The sequence below is a fragment of the Eretmochelys imbricata genome, chromosome 2, assembly GCF_965152235.1.
Source record: "Eretmochelys imbricata isolate rEreImb1 chromosome 2, rEreImb1.hap1, whole genome shotgun sequence".
NCBI classification, from domain to species: Eukaryota; Metazoa; Chordata; order Testudines; family Cheloniidae; genus Eretmochelys; species Eretmochelys imbricata.
In genome coordinates, this window is record NC_135573.1 from 267,550,214 (window position 1) to 267,573,296 (window position 23,083).

Consider the following 23,083-nt stretch of genomic DNA (forward strand, 5'->3'; position numbering starts at 1 on the left):
GGGGGATCAGGGGCAGGAGCCGGGGCTGAGGACAGGGCAGGGGAAGCCCCAGGCGCGGGAGGGGCAAAGGGCTCTTGCCCAGCTGAAAGGACGCCCTGAGCGGCTCAAGGAGTCCTGCGTCAGGGACGAGTTTCACATGCCCCGTCCACACAGCAGAGGGTCGCACACGGGGCCGGCGGTGACTCGAGCCCTTGGCCGGCGGAGACGTCTGCGCGAAGTCTCGAAGCCATTCCCAGCTTTGCCCTGTCAGCTGCTCTGCTTCCCTGGCTCGCACTCTGTCTTGTAACCCTTCCCACGTGTACTCCTGTGCCTTTGTATTGATTACTGTGGCCAATGTTTCAATGACTCTTATTATGCTAAGCCCTTCGTTATTGAACCTTCCTTAACATGGCGCGATCGCATGGTGTTGTTTATATTTTAATAGCAAATAATCACTGAAAATGTTTGCACACACACAGCGATGCTGAAATACATCTGGTAGTCTCTAAGGTGCCACAAGTCCTCCTGTTCCTTTTGCGGATACAGACTGGCCCGGCTGCTCCTCTGGATCCCACAGAGCTGTAGGTTTAGCAATGGCAGCTGGTTGTCGAGTACAACACTTCCTCTGGTTTGATTTTACAATTTTCTATTTTTAATTCTAAATTTTTGTTAAAATGTACCAGTGGGCTGGAACGACTCACTTTCTTTTTTACTCCCTTGAAAGCCTTCTTTTTCTTTCCTCTCCAAACTCACGCCATCTCCTTCTGCACCGGGGCAGACATGAGGCAGAATCCTGCTGATCAGTTCGGACCGGCTCTTCCAGAATCGTTTCACGTACGATCTAAGCGTTCGCAATGGCTTTCGTGGCCCCACAGCTGATCCCTGCAGCAACCTCCGACCCCTAGGGCTGCACAGCTGGTGCTGAGAGCAAAGGTCTCTAGAGGAGGATTTGATGGGGTGAGGGATTCTCGTCTCCCACCTCTCTGCCATGTCACCACCTCCATCCTATAGCTGGCTTGGAGCAGGGAGAGACCCCATCAAGGATTCGCTCTGTAAGAGTCACACCAGCTGCTGGGGCCAGCTGTGTCCCTGGGTCTGTCTGCACTGAGCCGGGTCGATGGGCTTGTGTTAGTGGGGCTTCTGCGGGCGGGTTACCACGAGTAGTCCTGTCCCGCAGGGGTGGGCACGGCTCCCTGCTCTGAGTGGGCACTGTCACCTGGTGCAGCGCCACTCCCTCAAATTTGGCTCAGCCACCCTCCCCCTCCACATGACAGAGGACGGCAGGGCCAAACTTGCATGGCACTGGAGCACAGGATGGTTTCTGGGGGTGCAGCTGAATCCCTGAGCCACTGCTAACGCTGCCCCCGGCCGTCCCGTTTTCCCTTCCAGATGCAGCAGCCCTGTGCCAGGAGACTGCACCTCCCTCTCCATGGCTTAGATTGCAGCCTCTGCTCTCCACCTGCCCAGCTGCTCAGACACAGGCCTTCACGTGGGTCCCGTGGTATGTAAGAAGGTGGCACAATCCCAGGCTGAGAGTGGCCTGGCTGGGCCTGGCCTGGCTGTTACCCCATGGCTGCCTCCCCCATGCCCACTCTGCCTAATAGGTGGGGTGGGGGGGTTCTGCTCATTCACTGTTTCAAAGGGAATTTCCTGCTGGCTGTAGCTCCAGCCCCAAGCGCTGGGAAAGCAGGAACTGGACCCAAAACATCAGGAGATTTTACACAGTAATAAATTGGGGCTATATTGAATTTGCCTTCTGGTTTGTTCACTTTTCGCCCCCAAGTCTTGCGTGCGAGATCACGACCTGTCCTAACCACTGTGTGGTGTAGCTGTGCACTGCTAAGCAGCTGCTGCGTCCCACAGGCAGGCAGACCACATGGCCAGAGTGGGCCATTCCAGCTTCACATCTACGAATCTATGAAAACAGAACAAAAGACCCCCCAAATAATATAATATTGAGGCTAGAATCGCTCCAAGCTCCTCCTCCTCCGAGGGGCAGGCGGACTCCCCTGATAATCTGTAGTGTCCGGCCCTCCCTGCCCCGCAGCCTCAAGGAAAACAAGGCGAGGAAACCAGCCAGGCACAGCGCTCGTGAAGGGGCCCAAGGGGGTGCTTGGGAAAGGTTAATGCCATCATTCTCCGGTGCAGTCACAGATGTGACAGGCCGGGGGACGCCTCAGGCTCTGAGAGTTGGCGCGGACTCAGCTGATGAGGCTGCACGCTGACTGGGGGAGGGCCCAGGCTGGATTTTGGACAGGATCCGGCCTATTTTCAGTGTGCTAAAGGTGTGAGCAGGGGAATTAAGCGCTGTTCAAACACCCAGCTACGCCTGGGCACCAGAGGCTTCAGCATCCGGTAAAGTGAGCTGTAGCTCACGAAAGCTCATGCTCAGATAAATTAGTTAGTCTCTAAGGTGCCACAAGTCCTCCTGTTCTTTCAGCACTGAGGAAACTCCAGCTGGGCCAGATGCAGCAGCAGGTCTCCTCAGCAAGACAGCTCTGGCGCCCCTCACACCTGCCCTCTGCTCTCGACACCAGCTGCCCAGGGGATTTCAAACCAGGGTCCGTCTCGGGCCTTCTCTTCCCGGTGCCACAGGGCCTGGGCCCAGGGTTTGTGAAAGAGCCGAACGCACCGGGACAAAGATGGTGGGCGACAGGCCAGGCTCCTCTGGCTCGGCGGAACGCTCTGTAATAAGGCCAGAGCTTGGCGATGTGGGAGACACAACTTTCTCGGGGGCGGAAATGGGCCGAGATTGCGGCATGAACATCCCGCCTTCTGCTCCAAGCGCAAGGTGCGTTCCTTGGCTATCGCCGTTCTAACAACACACATCTGTAGACACCGAACCCCCTCGCAAAACCAAACACGGCTCTGCACATGCTTCTCCCTCTGGAAGATTGAAAAGAGCAAATACAGGACGGATGTTAGTCTCATTGCTTTTAATGCACGACTGGAAGGCACAGATACCACAGTGAAGAAAGTGGCTAGATGTAGACTAGAAGAGAGGGCAGATCAGGACTCATGGGCCTGGCTAGTGCCTTTTAGCCATGAAGAGCCTGTAAGCCACCACAGACTATATAAAGGATCATTCACACACCAAGTAACTGCAGCCACCTCTGGGTGGGATGCAGCAGCTGTTTAGCACGGCACACTGGTATGTTTGTAGGCTAGGAAGTGAAGACTGGCACAGCCAACTGAAACTGCAGGGGAGTTCAGGGAGGCAGAGCGACTTACCAGAGTCAGGCCCCGGGGGTTAACCCCCGGACTCTTGGGATCTTTAATGAGTGGAGCAGTTCAGGTCCTCGCATTTATGTGTTCCTGGTGCACTAGGTGCCTCCATGCACCACCAGGCAGAGGAGGGGGGAAGAATACAGAGCGTGTTTTGTGAAGGCCTTTGAGTTGGAGGAAACCCTGCAGTAGACAGCAGGGAGACTCCCCGTTGCCCAGCCCTGCCGGTCACAGGAGAGACACGCCTGGGGCTGTGCCCCCCAGTCCAACCGCTGCAGTCTGCAGAAAACCCCACTCAAGGGAGCCTTGGTTTTAAAAGGCCACAAGAGGGCACCCACACCTGTCACGCAGGCTCATTTTAGTCCTAATTCACCAACTGCTACATTCATGGGCACTTCACAGAGCGAGGGGAGGGCGCATTTCCCCTTCTCTGGCCAGCGTGTCCAAGAAGCGTTCCTCCAGCTTTAACGCTCATGCGGCCGGCGCTCGGACCCGGGGCGGTGCCAGGACCCAGGGCACTCGGTGAGGGGGATGGTCCAAGAACTCAGCCACTGGAGCAGACCAGGCCTCATTCTCCACCCTGAGCCAGGGTCTCAGAGCTGCGCCAGCTGCCGATCGCCGCGGACACGGGACAGCTCCCCCGGGGGAAGAGAGCGGGGGAGCGATGGGGCGTGAGTGCACGGCCAGCGTGGGGGCGTGCGCGGTACTTTGTGGGAGCCAAGAAGCTGCCTGGCTCAGGGGACGGCGGGAAATGTCAGGGGCGCCGTCAGCTCTTATTACCTTCACGTGCCCTGGAGGGGAGAGGAGCGTGAAACGGGTTTACTTCTGCTTGACAGGGGCTGGGGCGCCCGCAGCTGCTGTTGGGTGCAATTGGGGCCGTGCTCTTGCTAGGTGCTGGCACGGACCCGCAGTGCTCCCATGTTTCACCTCGGTGGGCAGCAAACCCCCACCAGGCCTGAGCTGCAGATGCCCTACCGGCAGGGGCTGCCTGCACAGAGCAGAGGAGCTGGTGGGGCAGCCCCCCTACCCCGAGGGTGGAGGCCACTTGCTCTCTGGGTTCCCAGGGGATGGACAGGAGCGGAGTTTCCTCCCCTGCAGCAGCCCCACTGCCGGCCCTTCAGCACCCTCTCCCTCCCGGCCCTCTAGAGCCCATGGACCCCATCCCCAGACAACTTTGTGCCTGCAGGCCCATGCCCTATGCCTGCACTGTCTCCTCCCCCGAGTGGGCCGAGGTGACACTAGGAATGGCAGGAGGTGGGCCAAGCATCCCATGGAGGATTGGGGTTCATGGGTGAGGAGGGGCAGGTGACGTGGAACTGGCTGAGACCTGGAGTCCCCCTCCCCATACTTTGTCCCAGCTCCAGACCCAGCCACCGTGCCCCCGACAGGTTCCCCAGCCCCTGGAAACTCCCAGTGCTTTAACACCACAGTTCCTGGCCAGTATCCTAAGTCTTAAACCGGGGCAGGGCTGAGGGGAGAGAGACCCCCAGGGATGGCACCCTGGGCAGACCTGTCCCCATGGCAACACTGGCTCCGGTGTACCGCACACAGAGGGCACTGGGCTGGGCCCTTTCCAGCCGTGCTCCTTCACGCTGGTTTTTGGGTCTTAATTTATATTACAGATGGTCTGGCCCTGTGTGTCACCCACAGGCACACCCAGCAAGTCACCAACTACCTCCCTCCCCATCATTGGGTTGCTACAGCCCCTTAACTGTGTGTGTGTGAGATTATGTCTCCCTCTCGTGGCTGCTCCAGGGAGGATAGGGGCCGGCTCACACCTAACGGAGCACTTCCTGTAGCTCAAGCAGTAAGGGCCGCATGTTGGGAGGGGAAGGTCCTGGGTTCTATCCCCGCTGTATCTCTGAGGCCAGGGCTTCGTTATACAGCTGCCGACTGCTGGGTACGACCAGCCTCACATGCTGGTGCCTTGAGTGGAAAGTGAATGCAAGTTGCTGCTGCAGACAGAACATGGGGGGACGGGACCATTCACACCCTGCGCTTAAGAAGCCACTTCCCATGTAGATTTATTCAAATGAATGGAATTCTGGGCGGTGATTCGAGCAAATCGGATTGGCTAGTGCATGGGGCATTGATTCTCTAGCACTTCGCACTGCCTCACCCAGATGGAAATCCGGAGGCTGGTGGGGTTTGCTCCAGGTTTATAACACTCAGGACCCCAGCCCAGGCCATAATCCCTCATGGCTGCTCACAAATCCCCAGCAAATGCCCCGCGCTCTCTCTGGGGGCCGAAAGGGGGTTTCATACAGGAGATGCCTGAATTTCTTGGCTACAAGGGGAACTCCCCAGTCTGCAGGCCGTGGAGTGGCTCGGATTTACCCAGACAGCAGGTTCTGGCCCATGGCCCGCCTGATTTACACCCGTAACACAGGTGCAGGGAATTCAAACAAACACCAGGCAAGGGGGCCAAGCAGGTTACAAATCAGTGTTTTAATACAGTCCAACTGTGCCGTGAGCACAGAAACACAGGGAAATCAGGAGAGCCACGTGCCGCCCACGCTGGCAGCAGGAAAGGATCTCACAAACACCATGCTGTCAACAGAAGGGAACCTGTGCCACGAAGCGCCCGATTCCAGCACAGCTCCACCCCGATGGCGGAGTCACTCCTGATTCCGGCACGGCTCCACCCCCGACGGCGGAGTCACTCCCGATTTTGCGGGTAAGAGCTCAGAATGAGGCCCCCAGTGCCCTGTGGCTACTGAGTAGGGCCTCCAAGTTAGAGCAAACCTGAGAGCGACAGGGGAGCCAGCAGGGTCAGAACTCTCCTGCTCTGCACCCCAGAAAAGCAGGCCCCAGTGCAATGCACTGGCGGAGCTGGGGTTGGGGGCGAACTCAAGCGGCAGGTGTGGGTACCGGAAGGTGACTCCCCTGCAACCAGAGGTCTTTGAGCTGCCCAGTGGGAATAGGCAGAGGGCGTCTTGAAGACAAAGAAATTCCAGCTGCAGTAAATTTTGGCTGAGACATGGGGCCAGCTTAGGGAACTTGATGAATACGTATCCAGGGAGGCACCTGTCACTTCCATTCAGCAAACAGGACGATTCATTGGACTAATTAACTCTTAAAATGCTGGGATTGTCCAGGCACCACTCACGGGGCTGCCTGGCCCGATACATGGCACATTCTCTACTGTAGTCCTGCCTAGCTCCAGTTCGCATTCAGCCTCACTGCTCACCCTGTGCTTTACACGCAGGATGGTGCTGCACAGACAGGACAGCCTAGGAATACGTGTGATAAAGAACCTGTCTGATGGAGATCGGCACTTGGACACTGAAGTGATCGGGGCCTACTGAGATGAGATTGGTGTGAGTTAGGTAACGGGACCTAGTTACGGGTGCAGGAGCCTTTCACTGCAGGTCTCCAGGTCAAATCCAGCTCCGATCGCGCACTGATGGCTGCTGGGAGAGTTGGCGGGTGCAGCTGGGTACGGAGTGGGTGGGTGTAATTATCACACAGCCCCCATGCAGGGCTTGATCCTGCAGCGCTGAGTGCTCTGACCTCAATCCAGGAAAGCACCTATTTCAGAGGGGTTACTCAGGGGCTTAAAGGTAAGCACAAGCTAATATGCTTCGCTACAGCAGGGCTGGAGCGCTCAGCACCTGGCAAGATCGAGCCTTCGGTCCCTTTGTTTGTAGTCTCGGCTGGGGTAGGGAGGAAGGAGAATGAACTTCCCTCTGCGCTCAGAGATGGTCCCTCCAAGGCAGGGCTCATGCACGTGGAGGTGGCGGGAGCTGTTCCGGGCTCACGCACGTGGCGGGCGGGACCTGTTTGGGTGCAGAGGGCTCCAAATCTGGCAGCTTCTCCTTGTGCCCCAAAACCAGAAACTCTCCAGAGTGCCAGGAGCTGCCTGGGGAGTTGCAGAGGAGAGTTTGGGCAGCAAAACAGAGGGCTGAGGCAATGGGGAATAAGTGTAAGTCTGTGGGTGGTGGATCCAGCCAGTGGAAGCCGATATACAACCGGGGAAAGGACCAGCCCAGCAAGCCCATGACAGCCTTTAACCTCAGCGCCTCCTGGGCGCGGGCAGTGCCGACGGGGACTGGAGCACGTGGCGGTGCCCATACTTTGACAACGTCCCTGTGAGTGATGCCTCCCACCAGGAAGGTTTCTGCCCTGGCCGGGTCCCTGAAGGCTCTTCCCTGTGAAACTGCTGCCGAGACCTAGCAGCGAGCGCGACTCCCCCAGGGTCGGGGGGCGGTTGGAAGCTGGACGGAAAAGACACCAGCTTGGGCAGTGCCGACGGACAGGGGAAAAAAGGGGAAATGTCAAATTTCTCCCCAGCCGGCCAGGAGCAATTGTCAGGGGGAGCAAAGCAAACCCGAGTGCCTGACCCTACCCCGGACCCCTGCCCAGAGCCCCCCCCGCAGACTGCCTAGCCCCCGAAGGGCTCCCTGAGCAGCTCACTAACACACGGCTCTGATGCTATCTCACTTGTTACAATACAGGGGCTCCCCGCAGGGCCGGCCCCAATAATGGCTGCGTCTATTGCTCTGCAGTTCCCGGAGCCCCCCGCCTGCGAGCTGAGCAGAGCAGGTGCACACCATGGCGGGGAAAACACGGACACGGTGGAATCACACAGCCAAGTGCTGGGACCTAGCGACAGTCAGGGAAACAAAGAGCTGGAGGCGGGAGAGGTCCAGTCCGGACCCAGGGGGTGCTGTGGTCTCTAGGGCAGGGAGATGGACCCTGTGACTCAAAGGGGGGTGAGCGGAGCCAGCGGCTCCAAGTCCCCCCTCTCTGTCACTGCCCTTTGGTGACTCTGCTCCCGTTTGCCTGCAGCGGGCGCGCGGCCCGGGGGGCTGGGCAGCGGCTCCCAGTGTCCTCGTGCCCGGCTGTGGCAGCAGCCGGTGGGCTGAGCACCCAAGCGGAGCTCCGCCGCCCGCCACAGCCTCCTGACGGCCGCGTACCGTGCCCCGCTCCCCCGGCGCAGCTTGGGGCTGACGTCCGGGAAGAGGGCGACCCGGGTGCTGCCGCAGGTCAGGGGCTCCGCGTGTTTCCTGACCGCCCGCATGATGGCCAGCTTGTCGGAGAAGCGCAGCAGACGGAAGACCAGCGCCCGGGGCTGGGTGGCAGGGTCCCAGCGTGCCCCCCCGGGCACACGGCGCGCGCTCTCGATCTCCAGGGGCGGCCAGTCCGCCGGCAGGTTGAGCACCGCGGGCAGGGTCCTCTGCAGGAAGGCGACGGGGTCTCCCCCTTCCGCCCCCTCCGGCAGGCCCGCCAGCCGCAGGCTGTTGCGGCGGGCGTGGCTCTCCAGTACGTGGCAGCGGCTCTCCAGCCGCCGGACGGTCTCACTCAGGCGCTTGTTGCCTTGCTGGAGGGCAGCCAGCTCGAGGGCCCAGCCCCTTGAGTCCCGCTCCAGCTGGGCCACGCGGCTCTGCATGCTCGACACGTCCCTGCACATGGCCGCGAAATCCTGGGAGACCCGGTCCAGCTTCTCCGAGAGGACGGCCTCGACCGCGCTCCTCTCCACCCCGAGGTCCAGGGGCGTCCCGCTCTCCCAGCCGCAGCACTCCCACGGAGGTGGCGCTGCGTGGGAGCATTGTCTCTTCGGAAATTCCTCCCATGTGGCATCTGCCTTTTGTCCACCGTCCTCACCATCAGTACAGGAGCTGGTGCTGGGTGGTCGGGCAGCATCTGTCCTGGCTACGGTCCAGAGGACAAACATATCAGACCCGGCAACACCAAGCAAGGGTCAGCACCATTTCTAGAGCGCTCTTCTAGAGACAATTTCCTAGCACTATATTAGGCAGGAATCCCCACACCCACCACTGCACTGCAGCCTCCTCTGGAGTGAAAGGTGGCAGCTGATTGTCTTCCAGCAACGCTACCCAACAGCTGAGGACAGGGAGCTAAGGGCGGGATATCCGGTTATGCTGTGGGAGGGAGTGAAGTAAAACCGAGTGTAATTACCCAACTGGCACTGGACCAGGTCCCAGGCTAACACCCCTACTCCTGTACAAAGTGCCATGGGATTTTTAACGCCCACCAATAGGCACCTGGGTTTTACAGCTGATGTGAAAGGTGGGGCTGGGGCATTGGCTCAGGAGGGACTCAGTGGGCAGATCGCCACCAGTTTGTTCACAAGCACCGTTTCCCGCTGTACTCATGTCTTCCTTGGAGGTCTCCCATCCAGTGACTTGGCTTGGCTTACGAGAGCCAATGAGACCCCAGCCCCAGGAGGGAAGAACCGGATCAGACTCCTAAATGCAGGCCTGGTTCCAGCACCCACCAGCCCCGCTGCAGTCAGTGGGAGCTGTGGGTTCTCAGCACCTTTGAAAACAGACTGGGGGGCCTAACGAGGAACCTACTTGGAAGGCGCAAGGCGATCAAGGTACCTTCAGTGTGTGGTCTCTTAATCCCTGTCCTGGGTCTTCTAGCATGCCTGTGGCCCGGGGCATCGCGGGCTGGCCAGGTACTGCTCGGCGTGCTGGAACGACTGGGCCCGTTTCCATGGGTTCCTTGTGGGCAGGTTGCGGGGCCATAGCGAGGGGCGTCCGCTGGCATCCCTTCTGATTGTACCAACACAAACAAAGCCTGCATCAGATCAAGCCAGGTCCCACCCTCCGCCAAGTGCTACAGACCCACTGCAGCCTTATTCCTACAGGAAACCATTCATCTATTGGCACATCTCGGGCCCTCGTTACTGGAGTGTCTGGAGCGGGAACAGACCCAGGGAACAGCCCTGCACAGCTCGGGAGACGGAGATCTAGTGGGTCTTCTCCAGCTCCAGTTTCTCTAAGTCTATGAGCACAGGAGCGTAGCAAGCTAAGGACAGCAGGACGGAGGAGCGGTGACCCTCTCTATGGGCCATTAGTCCCATCGGAAGCTGGGCTCCCAGCCCAGAAATGCAGGTAGCCCACTGTACTCCAGGAGGATGGGGCACTGGCAGGAATCGTCAGTCTTAAACCTTGGGATCCTCACTGCCCCAGCTCCCATTGTGCCTGTGGACTGTGGAGCTGACGACAGAGTTTCTCTTCCGCTTCCCACAACACAAAGGCAGTTCTGACGGGAGGAAACGTCTCTTGGCTGCTCAGATGGCCGGTTTCCCCCTAGTGGAAATGCTCGCTCCTAGGGGGAATCTCACTGCACGGGAAATGGCATTATCTGGCCAAAGGGGCTTAGATTGTCGGCTCTCTAGACAGGGACCCTCTTCGCTCTGTGTCTGTCCAGCGCCTGGCACAACAGGGGCCTGGTCTTTGACGGGGGCCCCAGGCCCTAGAGTAATACAGATCATTAATAATAATAATCGATAATAATGCCACATTTGTCAGTTCCCAGGAACACCCTCCCAAAGGTCCGGTTTTCCTCAGTACGTGAAGATTTCCAGCATGAAATCCAAGAGGCTAAGCGGGGCAACGCTGGGTAGAGCTATCAGTGCTAGGCAGGCCGGGGACCTGTCAATGGAGCGCTCCTGTCTGTCAGTCTCTCATCGCATCGCAAGGCTGGGAGCATGAGACTCTCTGTACCACGCACTCCGACAGCCAGAACCTCGGCGGGCATGAATCAGCAAAGCTTCACCGACTTCACTGACTGACCCCAGCCGACAGATTGGCCCGTGCAGTGCAGATCACATACACCGCGTCCCAGGCCCGCTGGCTGGCTCACCTTCTCTGTGCAGCCTGCAAAGCCCTGGCTGTGGGCTCCTCTCCCCCCTGGCCCCACGTGGGCTGCTGCTGGAGGACATGGCGAGGGGGGTGCTCGCACAACTGCGTTGGCTCTCAGGCACTGCACTCCAGCAAGTCTCCAGCCCTGGGAGATGGGCAGTCTCAGCCGTACTGTCTGCTTTAAACCAAGAAATCCATGTCAGCTTCAGGACAGACCCCGCTACGCCATAGCCATGGAAACTGACCGGGGCTTCCCTGATCCCCACTCGGGATGGAATCCTCAACCCGCTTGTACACTTGCTGGTACACACCCTGACTTTACGGGGGCAGGAAACCCGTAGGCACATTCATAGCCCACGCACCCCGAGGGCCAGGGCCAGAACGGAGCCAGTGGGGCCGCACCCCAGCCTCCCCCCGAGGCCACATGCCCCCCAGCCCTCCCATCATGTAACTGTGTGCTCCCCCGCCTCCTCCCAGTGGGGCTGCACATCCTCTGGCCTCCTCCCTCACTAGTCCCCTTATCTCATGGACAGGGCCATCCGTAGGATTTATGGGGCCCTCCGCAGTGTTATTAAACTGGTGCCCCTCTGCCCGACAGCAGCCCGGGCTCACAGCCCAGCGGCAAGGGGACGAAGCAGCAAAGGATAGCAAGACGCCCGGCCCGCCTCAGGGTGGTGGAGAGTCACAGTTCCCTGCAGAGACCCCTGTGCCCCCTCCCTCATGCAAACTGGACATGCAGAAAGTACCTAATGAAAAGCACTAAACTTGGGAATAAGAAGTGTCTGTCACGGGTTTTTTGATATGCCCTGAAGTTTGTCAGAGGTTTATTTGCAAAAGCTTTGTAGGAAGGATGAGTCAGCTGTCCTGCTGAACACAACGTTAAATATTATGGGATAGATGATGCAGCTCTTCTCTGTTTTACATTTTCTTAATCAGTATTTCTAAGCTGGTTTTATATTTAATAATCTTATTAAGATGATGTTGAAGTAAAAAGAAAACGGTACAGAGTTGAAGCATAGAAGTTTCTGGTTATCAGGGAATAAGGTACAGATTATCAAGGGGTGCGAAGTTCGGTTTAGGATCGGGTGGTGTAAGGAATACATAATCTGCAGTCTTCCCAGTTGGGGGTAGAAGGTTAACGGGTCAGAGTACAGACATTGAGATATGGGGGTATGTTGTTCATATGATGGCTCTGTTCAGGTGTGGAGTATAATGAGTGGATACGATGATGAGGATATTTTAAATGTACTCTTAAGCCTTCAGAAAGGAATCATTCCAGAGTACTACAGATTTCACTCACTGAAACAAAGACATTATTTTAAATTCATCAGTCACAGAGATTTAGTGTGCTCATAACAATGTTCACTGCTTTTAGAAAAAGGGACACTAATTTACTTTGTGTGATCTCCATAACAATAGACTTGCTTATGAAATTTCACCAACTTTAAAACTATGTTTCCAAAGATTTTAGGCATAACAAAGGATTTTATATCTTACTAGGTACTGATTTTGCTGGAGGGTTCTCTTAAAACTAGTTCATCAGACAGTCAGAAGTAAAGAACTCAGGGAACTGATGGGCAGGATCCCCTGGGAGAATAACATGAGGGGGAAAGGAGTCCAGGAGAGCTGGCTTTATTTTAAAGAATCCTTATTGAGGTTACAGGGACAAACCATCCCGATGTGTAGAAAGAATAGTAAATATGGCAGGCGACCAGCTTGGCTTAACAGTGAAATCCTTGCTGATCTTAAACACAAAAAAGAAGCTTACAAGAAGTGGAAGATTGGACAAATACCAGGGATGAATATAAAAATATTGCTCGGGCATGCAGGAGTGAAATCAGGAAGGCCAAATCACACCTGGAGTTGCAGCTAGCAAGAGATGTTAAGAGTAACAAGAAGGGTTTCTTCAGGTATGTTAGCAACAAGAAGAAAGTCAAGGAAAGTGTGGGCCCCTTACTGAATGAGGGAAGCAACCTAGTGACAGAGGATGTGGAAAAAGCTAATGTACTCAATGGTTTTTTTGCCTCTGTCTTCACGAACAAGGTCAGCTCCCAGACTACTGGACTGGGCAGCACAGCATGGGGAGGAGGTGACCAGCCCGCTGTGGAGAAAGAAGTGGTTCAGGACTATTTAGAAAAGCTGGACGAGCACAAGCCCATGGGGCCGGATGCGCTGCATCTGAGAGTGCTAAAGGAGTTGGCGGATGTGATTGCAGAGCCATTGGCCATTATCTTTGAAAACTCATGGTGATCCCGGACGACTGGAAAAAGGCTAACATAGTGCCCATCTTTAAAAAAGGGAAGGAGGTGGCTCTGGGGAACTACAGGCCAGTCAGCCTCACCTCAGTCCCTGGAAAAATCATGGAGCAGGTCCTCAAGGAATCAATTCTGAAGCACTTAGAGGAGAGGAAAGTGATCAGGAACAGTCAGCATGGATTCACCAAGGGCAAGTCATGCCTGACTAATCTAATTGCCTTCTATGATGAGATAACTGGCTCTGTGGATGAGGGGAAAGCAGTGGACGTGTTGTTCCTTGACTTTAGCAAAGCTTTTGACACTGTCTCCCACAGTATTCTTGTCAGCAAGTTAAAGAAGTATGGGCTGGATGAATGCACTATAAGGTGGGTAGAAAGTTGGCTAGATTGTCAGGCTCAATGGGTAGTGATCAATGGCTCCATGTCTAGTTGGCAGCCGGTATCAAGTGAAGTGCCCCAAGGGTCGGTCCTGGGGCCGGTTTTGTTCAATATCTTCATAAATGATCTGGAGGATGGTGTGGATTGCACTCTCAGCAAATTTGCAGACGACACTAAACTGGGAGGAGAGGTAGATACGTTGGAGGGCAGGGATAGGATACAGAGGGACCTACACAAATTGGAGGATTGGGCCAAAAGAAATCTGATGAGGTTCAACAAGGACAAGTGCAGAGTCCTGCACTTAGGACGGAAGAATCCCATGCACTGCTACAGACTAGGGACCGAATGGCTCGGCAGCAGTTCTGCGGAAAAGGACCTAGGGGTGACAGTGGACGAGAAGCTGGATATGAGTCAGCAGTGTGCCCTTGTTGCCAAGAAGGCCAATGGCATTTTGGGATGTATAAGTAGGGGCATTGCCAGCAGATCGAGGGACGTGATCGTTCCCCTTTGTTCGACATTGGTGAGGCCTCATCTGGAGTACGGTGTCCAGTTTTGGGCCCCACACTACAAGAAGGATGTGGAAAAATTAGAGAGAGTCCAGCGGAGGGCAACAAAAATGATTAGGGGTCTGGAACACATGACTTATGAGGAGAGGCTGAGGGAACTAGGATTGTTTAGTCTACAGAAGAGAAGAATGAGGGGGGATTTGATAGCTGCTTTCAACTACCTGAAAGGTGGTTCCAAAGAGGATGGATCTAGACTATTCTCAGTGGTAGCGGATGACAGAACAAGGAGTAATGGTCTCAAGTTGCAGTGGGGGAGGTTTAGGGTTGGATATTAGGAAAAACTTTTTCACTAGGAGGGTGGTGAAACACTGGAATGGGTTACCTAGGGAGGTGGTGGAATCTCCTTCCTTAGAAGTTTTTAAGGTCAGGCTTGACAAAGCCCTGGCTGGGATGGTTTAATTGGGGATTGGGCCTGCTTTGAGCAGGGGGATGGACTAGATGACCTCCTGAGGTCCCTTCCAACCCTGATATTCTATGATTCTATGAAAGAAAAGGAAACTCTTTGTCCAGCTATCTGGAAGGAAAGGGGTATTGTCATTTAAGGGCTCTCTTCAAGGAGAAAGGGACGGACAGAAAGGACAGGAAGACTTTGGAAACAAGTGTTTTTTACTATAGTAATTAAAATTAAAATAATGCATCCGATGAAGTGGGCTGTAGCTCATGAAAGCTTATGCTCAAATAAATTGGTTAGTCTTTAAGGTGCCACAAGTCCTCCTGTTCTTTTTGCGAATACAGACTAACACGGCTGCTACTCTGAAACCTAAAATTAAAATGTGTATGTTAGAGAAGGGTGGTCTTTTGAAGGATTTATTTAAAAAATTATATGTCTGAAGATCCAAGCATTTAAGGCTAAAGATGATTGTGCATCTAAAAATCTATGCAAGTATTTTTTAGAGATGTGATTTTATAATCTTCACCAACTCACTAATGAAATATTTTTAAAGCAAATTTTAAACTAAGGTCCTGTAGACTAACATGTTCTGAGTAAATATTACAGCAATGCACAATTGTTTTTGTCAGTAAATTCAGAAACTGACAGTCTATACCTGCAAAAAGAAAAGGAGTCCTTGTGGCAAATGCCTGTTAAATGGCTTCATTCCCCCTTGAATGGCTCTTTAACAGTTTCAATGTTGTGCTAATAGGTCTGGCAGGCTGGAGGCTTTTTCACTTTTAACTACTAGATCCCCTCCCGAGGAAGACTCACCAGGCTGCAGCAGCCAGCTGTGGGAGCCTGCCGGAAAGGTCAGAATAGGAATAGGAAAGCTGGGGGGGTGGGGTGGACACTAAGACCCAGGGGTGCCCCAAATTTTCAGGTACCCTATGCAGCTGCATATTTTGCATATGCCTAAGGACGGCCCTGCTCATGGGAACACTTTCCTCTCCCTTTGCCCCAGTCGAGAGGTACAATCAAAGCCCTTGGAGGAATGGTCGAGGGGGGGACGTGTCTAGAATCTGCTGTGGTGGCAGATGTGGTTTTCTCCCCCCTCCACCTCAGCAGAGCGATACATCTGACATTTGTGCAGGGGGCTGGAGGAAGCAACCTCTCGCCCTGTCTGGTCCGACAAATCTAGGCGTCTCTCTGCAGAGCCTACAAGCCTTGCGCCCAGCCTGCAGACTGAGCCCTAATCCAGACACCCACACGTGTGCATTCGAGCACCCGCAGAACCTTGATTTCAGGGAAGGAAACGAGCCCCTGGCAAGCCACGTGTCCCGGGCTTATTCTCAGGCTTCTCAGACCCCCTGGACCAGCCCGGCCTTGCAGTGTGGCTGCCTAAGGTGTTAAAGCCATAAACTCCATTGCTCACCTTCCCCAGACAGCTTCCTCCCCCTGCTCTCTGCTCTCCTCAGCGTCCTGTCTCTCTGCCCAGTGTGGGCAGGCAGCGAGGAAGGCGTTGGTCTGTTGGCAGTGATCTCTTTCAAACAGTTGAGCTTGGGGAGGGGCGAGCTCCCTACCGTGACTTCTGCCACCCCAGAAATAGCCGAGTCTGCTGCCCGCTCCTGGCCAGTCTCCATGGGGCCAGCTCCCACCGCACCTGAACAACATCAAGCCTGAGCCGGGTTGTGTCCAGCCCCACGTCCATGGCTTACGCTCTGCCCGAGCTGTTTTGCACTCGACAAGCTCCTGGAGGACGGGTCCATCCATGGCTATAGGCCAGGCTGGGCAGGGAGGGTGTCCCGAGCCTCTGTTGGCCAGAAGCTGGGAACGGGCGACAGGGGACGGATCACTTGGTGATTCCCTGTGCTGTTCATTCCCTCTGGGGCACCTGGCATTGGCCACTGTCAGAAGACAGGATCCTGGGCTAGATGGACCCTTGGGCTGACCCAGTGTGGCTGCTCTTATGTACTGTTCCACTGTCCCGGGAGAGGCGGGAAGCGTGGTCGTTGCCATGCAGAAGCACACTCGTTATAATCTAAGTGGCGAGCGGTGCTTTCTCCTGAGAGTGCAGCGGGCGGTTACACAGAGGCGGAGTTAACCTGGCTCTGGGGGCTACACGCTGGTACCTTCCTCACCCTGTCCTTGGGGGTTTAGATTCCCTGGTTACCCCAGAATGAATGGTACCAGCATGCAGATGACACCCCAGTCTCAGGGCTGAGGACCTGCCTCTCCTGCTGCCTTCAGTGCAAGATGCAGACGCTCAGCCCCAACTCAGACTGGTCTGCACTAGACTTTTGTACCTTGAACTGGTACCTAAACGGGACCTTGGGTTACCCTATGACTCCTTCGGGGATCTCCCAACACCCGTCCCCCTTCTCCATGGCCCCATAACTCCCGTCCTGCTGGCGTGCTGGGGTGACAGGTTGTTCACAGGACTCTCCTTCCGAGAGCTCTCCGGGTCACCGACTGCCGTTCCCTCTGCTTTAAGCAAACTGAAAAGCCTCTCAAGGCCCTTTGCTCTAAAGCCGGGTCAGCTGCTCATGGTCTCTGTGACCATACCTGACTCTCAGACCCGTGGCAGCAGCTTGGATTCTCCTGCCTGGTTCAGCTTTGGCAGACCCATTCCTATGCTCGCTGGAGACGGGACACCAGTCGGCGAGCCCCTTGGAGGGCAACAGCGGAAAGAGACGCCCCTGCCATGGAGGCCCCAAGCTGTGCGAGGAGAAGCGCCTTGCACAACGGGCTGCGAGGTAGAGGGCCACCGGGGAGGAGGCTCCCAGGGGCTGAGAGCTACTTCCCAAGCGGTAGGGTTTGTGAGCAGTGCTGATCACTGAATGTTTCCCATTCTGCGGGTGCAGCTCCGAGTGAAGCCAATGGGAACTGAGTCCTCCATGTTAGGGGCAGGTGTACAGGGAAGGGGAAGGGCAGCAGGGAGCCATTCTGAGTGTGTACTCCCAGTCTGAACTGAGCAGCCTCCTGGAGAGACACCCAGTTATTCCCCTAGAACTAAGTGAAGCGCTCCTGAGCCCTGTCTACACTATGGCTGTCCTTGTTGCTCCCAAAAGTTGGAAGTGAATCCTGCATCACGTGTGAGAGTCAGAGGCAGGACAAGTAGAGGCTGGGTGGTCCCATGATTAGGGCATTCGACTAGGACTGTGAAGACCTGGGTTCATGCCCCGGCTCAGCCATAGACTCTGTGTGACCAGTTGCTCTCCCTACCACAGTGGTGCAGGAAGGTAAATGCAGTCATAGACTGGGAGGCATGGTGCTGGGGGCCAGAGAAGAACCTGATCTAGTCAGAGCCGTAATATCCACGCTCTCCGGCTCACCGCTGGTACTGGAGCTCCTCGCATGCACATCCCATTCCTGCCGCTCTGCGTCTCCCCGAGCGCTGCTGGGAGGGGACTGGGCAGGGCAGGATCTGGGCGCAGCTACCTCCTCCAGGCCTGGGAGGTTTTCTGCTTGCCTTTGATCTGCAGCAGAGAAACCAGACAGGGGTGTGGGCATTAGGCCAGGTCAGTCCTTCCCTCGAGCCCTGGAAAACCAACCGGGCCGAAAGGTTTGCAGTTCCCCTGCTCAGAGAGTGAGCCAGGAACAAGCCCGGTTCAAGGGAATACAATTTAAAGTCCCACTGTTCACCTTCAGCCTGAAATCTCGAAATCCCAGCCTCTGGGCTGCTGCATCCTGTGTCTCCCGCTGTGCTGCGGGGCGACGAGCGGCTGGCGTGACTGGGTCTGGTTCCAGGCAGAGGCTTTAGACAGCTCTCTGGGCCGTGGACATGGGTGCTGACTGTAGCTACAATAAACACAGACAGAGGCAGAGTCAGACTCTTGCCAGGTGCCGTTCGTTCCAGACACCGCGGCGTTGCAGAGAGTGCCATGGGGTCGCGAGCACGAGCCTGTTCCGAGACAGGCCTCAGGGAATGGCCTCTCCGGGGCAGGGCCCCGCGGATTCGCCTGGTCTCGGAAGCATGGTGAAGCGCGTATTCCTAAGAGGTGATTTGCTGCCGTGCTGGTTTCAGTTCCCGTCTGTGCTGGAGGTTCCTCACCACCCCTCTAGCAACCACAGCCATGTGACCGTTGCATGGAAACCTGGACATCAAGTAACAGCCCAGGGCTGTCTTGGATCTGCCAGATGCCTGCAGTACGATTGTCCGTTCGAGCCAGGTGGTTCGCGTAGGGACCGTTGTTCTGGCCCAGCCGGACTCGTACCCGAACGACCTCCCACTGTTCACCTCCGAGCCGCACCCGACGACGTTCAGATTGCTAACCCAGGCCACTGCCACGGCTGGGCATCTTGGACTGACTTTCCGCCTGTGATCTCCAAACCCCGCCTCAGGGCTCCGCTGCTCTACCCCCGCGAGGGGCTGTCACTGGCAGGTCTGCTGGAGCGACGGAGCCTTTCACCGCTAGGCCCGTCAGACAGCGCTGCAGGCCATGGAGGGGGGAGTGCTCTGCGGTGACTTCGGCAAAGTGTCCGATTCCTTCCGCCTCCAACGGAGGCTCCATCGCTTCGTTCTTCCCCCAATTCACGCTTCTGCCCAGCGCCTCGGGTTACCCTGACTCTGGGGGGCAGACACAGGGAGAAGGAAAACTCCACCATCCCCCTCCATGTGTCCTATTCACTGATTGTCCCGTCCGCACTCCGGAGCGTCCCCTTCCGTACAGGACCGCGGGTGAGGCCTGGCTCTGGGGCCTCTCACACCAGACAAACAAGGGGCCTTGGCAGAAAGCAGGGCAGCAGGAAAGGGCACAGCCCCTCCTTTCACACTGTGAACCTGATCCTCCTCTTACCTGCACCGTGCCAGTCCCAGTGCCCCGTCTCTGGCCTCCTCTGCGCTGTGTCTCCTCGCCGGCTGCCCACCACAGCAGCTGTGGTGGGGGAGCTGGGGGTCCGGGGCCTGGGCACCGAGATCTCCTGCAGGCACTTCTCCAGGCCTCGGAGAGGGGAATTCTCGGGGCTCCGTTCTGTTTAGACAACACAGGATCAGCACAGAGCTTGGGCCACAGAGCAGCTGCTGTCAGCGGTCCCCCACGCTCACCAGGGCCTCAGCCCACGGTCCCCCCAACCACCATCGCTCCTCAGCCCACTGGTCCCCTCACCCCACAGTTCCCCCCACTCACCGTTGCTCCTCAGCCCAGGGTTACTGCCCACCATCACCCCCCAATGCCCCCAGATAACCTGCTAGTGCAGATCACCCCGTCACCAGCACAGCTGCTGTAAGAGCTGGCTGCTTTGTGTGAGGCCGGGGAGAGCTCATGGAGAGAACGGCATGGCTTGACAGTCCACGAGATGCCACGAAGCCCCTGGCTCACCTTCATTGCCCCACCTCCACGTCCCCGGCCCAGCGCCCCACGGGCCCCTCTCCCCGTCGGCACTGCTGCTGGGAGAGTAGCTAGACAGGGTGCTGGCATAGCGTGGCCGGCCTGCGGGTATTTCCTTCAAGCCGTTCATCAGTCCGTAGACGGGGGAGCTCTCCGCACTTGCTGCTGGTTTAATAATACAAACGCTGTCATAAATATAAGGGGAAGGGTAAACCCCTTTGAAATCCCTCCTGGTCAGGGGAAAGCTCATCTCACCTGTAAAGGGTTAAGAAGCTAAAGGTAACCTTGCTGGCACCTGACCAAAATGACCAATGAGGAGACAAGATACTTTCAAAAGCTGGGAGGAGGGAGAGAAACAAAGGGTCTGTGTCTGTCTGTATGCTGGTCTTGGCCAGGGATAGACCAGGAATGGAGTCTTAGAACTTTTAGTAAGTAATCTAGCTAGGTATGTGTTAGATTATGATTTCTTTAAATGGCTGAGAAAGGAATTGTGCTGAATAGAATAACTATTTCTGTCTGTTTATCTTTTTTGTAACTTAAGGTTTTGCCTAGAGGGGTTCTCTATGTTTTTTTAATCTAATTACCCTGTAAGATATCTACCATCCTGATTTTACAGGGGGGATTTCTTTATTTCTATTTACTTCTATTTTCTATTAAAAGTCTTCTTGTAAAAAACTGAATGCTTTTTCATTGTTCTCAGATCCAAGGGTTTGGGTCTGTGGTCACCTATGCAAATTGGTGAGGCTTTTTATCCAACATTTCCCAGGAAAGGGGGGGTGCAAGTGTTGGGAGGATTGTTCATTGTTCTTAAGATCCAAGGGTCTGGATCTGTAGTCACCTAGGCAAATTGGTGAGGCTTTTTACCAAACCTTGTCCAGGAAGCGGGGTGCAGGGTTTTGGGAAGTATTTTGGGGGGAAAGACGCGTCCAAACAGCTCTTCCCCAGTAACCAGTATTAGTTTGGTGGTGGTAGCGGCCATTCCAAGGACCACGGGTGGAATACTTTGTACCTTGGGGAAGTTTTGACCTAAGCTGGTAAAGATAAGCTTAGGAGGTTTTTCATGCAGGTCCCCACATCTGTACCCTAGAGTTCAGAGTGGGGGAGGAACCTTGACAAACGCCCAACGTCAGGGCCGGGTGGGACGTGTCATGGGCACCCGGGGGATTTCAGGACCCAATGGTCCAAAACATTTTTCGATTTAAAAAGAGTGGGATGAAGGTGAATTTAAAAGGATCAAATCTTAATCCCTGCTTCTCGCTCTTCTCTGTCCCGTTCTTTCCCAGAAGCCCACTGAGGAGTCACACGCAGTCCCACCCATTTCAGTCCTTTCTCAGCTCCTTGTCTCACCTGCCACGCATGCTCTCCAGGGCCTCAGCACCGGTCTCCTCTGCTCCACCTCTCCCGGGGCTTTGCTGGGGCCGAAGTAACTAGTTTCACTGGAGCATCTGGGCCTGGTCACGGGTATGTCCTTCAGACAGTTCTCCAGGCCCTGGAGCGGTGGCGTGACCTCTGAGACGGCCCCTGCTTTAACGAGAGGTACGACATCTCTGTCAGCAGGAGGCTGGGAGTTACAGCCCTGCTCCCATCCGCCTCGGACACTTGTGAAGCCAACTGGCTCTGCTCCCAGCTCCCAGCCCCTGCCAGGCACGCTGAAAAGCCAAGCCTTTCGGGCCATCCAGCGGGAGTGCAGTGTGTGACCGTAGGGAGCCCCAAAAGGAGACCCCAGCACAGCCGGGGCCACGGCAAGGAGCCGCGGTGATGGGCTTCCTAGCGAGCCACGTCTCACTGTACCTCAGGGTCTGGGGGACATCAGGGAGTGGGAATCAGCACTGTGCAAATCTGTGGAAAAGCTGCCAGAAAAGTGTGAAAGGAACCACGTGTTGCACGCGTGCCAAGGGCCAGATCCCCAGCTCCTGTAAATCAGCACAAAGCCACAGGAGTTTGCCGATGTGAGCCAGCTGAGTATCTGGCCTGAGGGGTCCTAAGAACTAAACCGAAGGCAGCAAGAGGCAAGAAGAGCAGATCGTAAAATCTGGGAGAAAAGCAAAAAGTATTCCAGAGAAGGAGAGATCAGAGGGGTCCAAACCCTGCTCCAGAGGAGAGATCAGAGGGGTCCAAACCCTGCTCCAGAGGAGAGATCAGAGGGGTCCAAACCCTCCTTGAGCACCTGGGTGGCACTAAATAGGCAGCCGCACGGCTGACAGGGAATTTAGGAACAGACTCATTCAAGGGTATTAGGTATTACTGAATGAGGGAGGCAACCTAGTGACAGAGGATGTGGAAAAAGCTAATGTACTCAATGCTTTTTTTGCCTCTGTCTTCACTAACAAGGTCAGCTCCCAGACTGCTGCGCTGGGCATCACAAAATGGGGAAGAGATGGCCAGCCCTCTGTGGAGATAGAGGTGGTTAGGGACTATTTAGAAAAGCTGGACGTGCACAAGTCCATGGGGCCGGACGAGTTGCATCCGAGAGTGCTGAAGGAATTGGCGGCTGTGATTGCAGAGCCATTGGCCATTATCTTTGAAAACTTGTGGCGAACGGGGGAAGTCCCGGATGACTGGAAAAAGGCTAATGTAGTGCCAATCTTTAAAAAAGGGAAGAAGGAGGATCCTGGGAACTACAGGCCAGTCAGCCTCACCTCAGTCCCTGGAAAAATCATGGAGCAGGTCCTCAAAGAATCAATCCTGATGCATTTGCATGAGAGGGAAGTGATCAGGAACAGCCAGCATGGATTCACCAAGGGAAGGTCATGCCTGACTAATCTAATCGCCTTTTATGATGAGATTACTGGTTCTGTGGATGAAGGGAAAGCAGTGGATGTATTGCTTCTTGATTTTAGCAAAGCTTTTGACACGGTCTCCCACAGTATTCTTGTCAGCAAGTTAAGGAAGTATGGGCTGGATGAATGCACTATAAGGTGGGTAGAAAGCTGGCTAGATTGTCGGGCTCAACGGGTAGTGATCAATGGCTCCATGTCTAGTTGGCAGCCGGTATCAAGTGGAGTGCCCCAAGGGTCGGTCCTGGGGCCGGTTTTGTTCAATATCTTCATAAATGATCTGGAGGATGGTGTGGATTGCACTCTCAGCAAATTTGCGGATGATACTAAACTAGGAGGAGTGGTAGATACGCTGGAGGGGAGGGATAGGATACAGAAGGACCTAGACAAATTGGAGGATTGGGCCAAAAGAAATCTGATGAGGTTCAATAAGGATAAGTGCAGGGTCCTGCACTTAGGATGGAAGAATCCAATGCACCGCTACAGACTAGGGACCGAATGGCTAGGCAGCAGTTCTGCGGAAAAGGACCTAGGGGTGACAGTGGACGAGAAGCTGGATATGAGTCAGCAGTGTGCCCTTGTTGCCAA

At 55.5% G+C, this 23,083-nt stretch overlaps 1 protein-coding gene across 1 annotated transcript in view; it reads left to right on the forward strand.

Moving 5' to 3' along the window:
- Window positions 1-23,083, forward strand: part of LOC144260219 (uncharacterized) — a 143,273-nt gene that overhangs the window by 44,980 nt on the left and 75,210 nt on the right. The window lies entirely within an intron of this gene.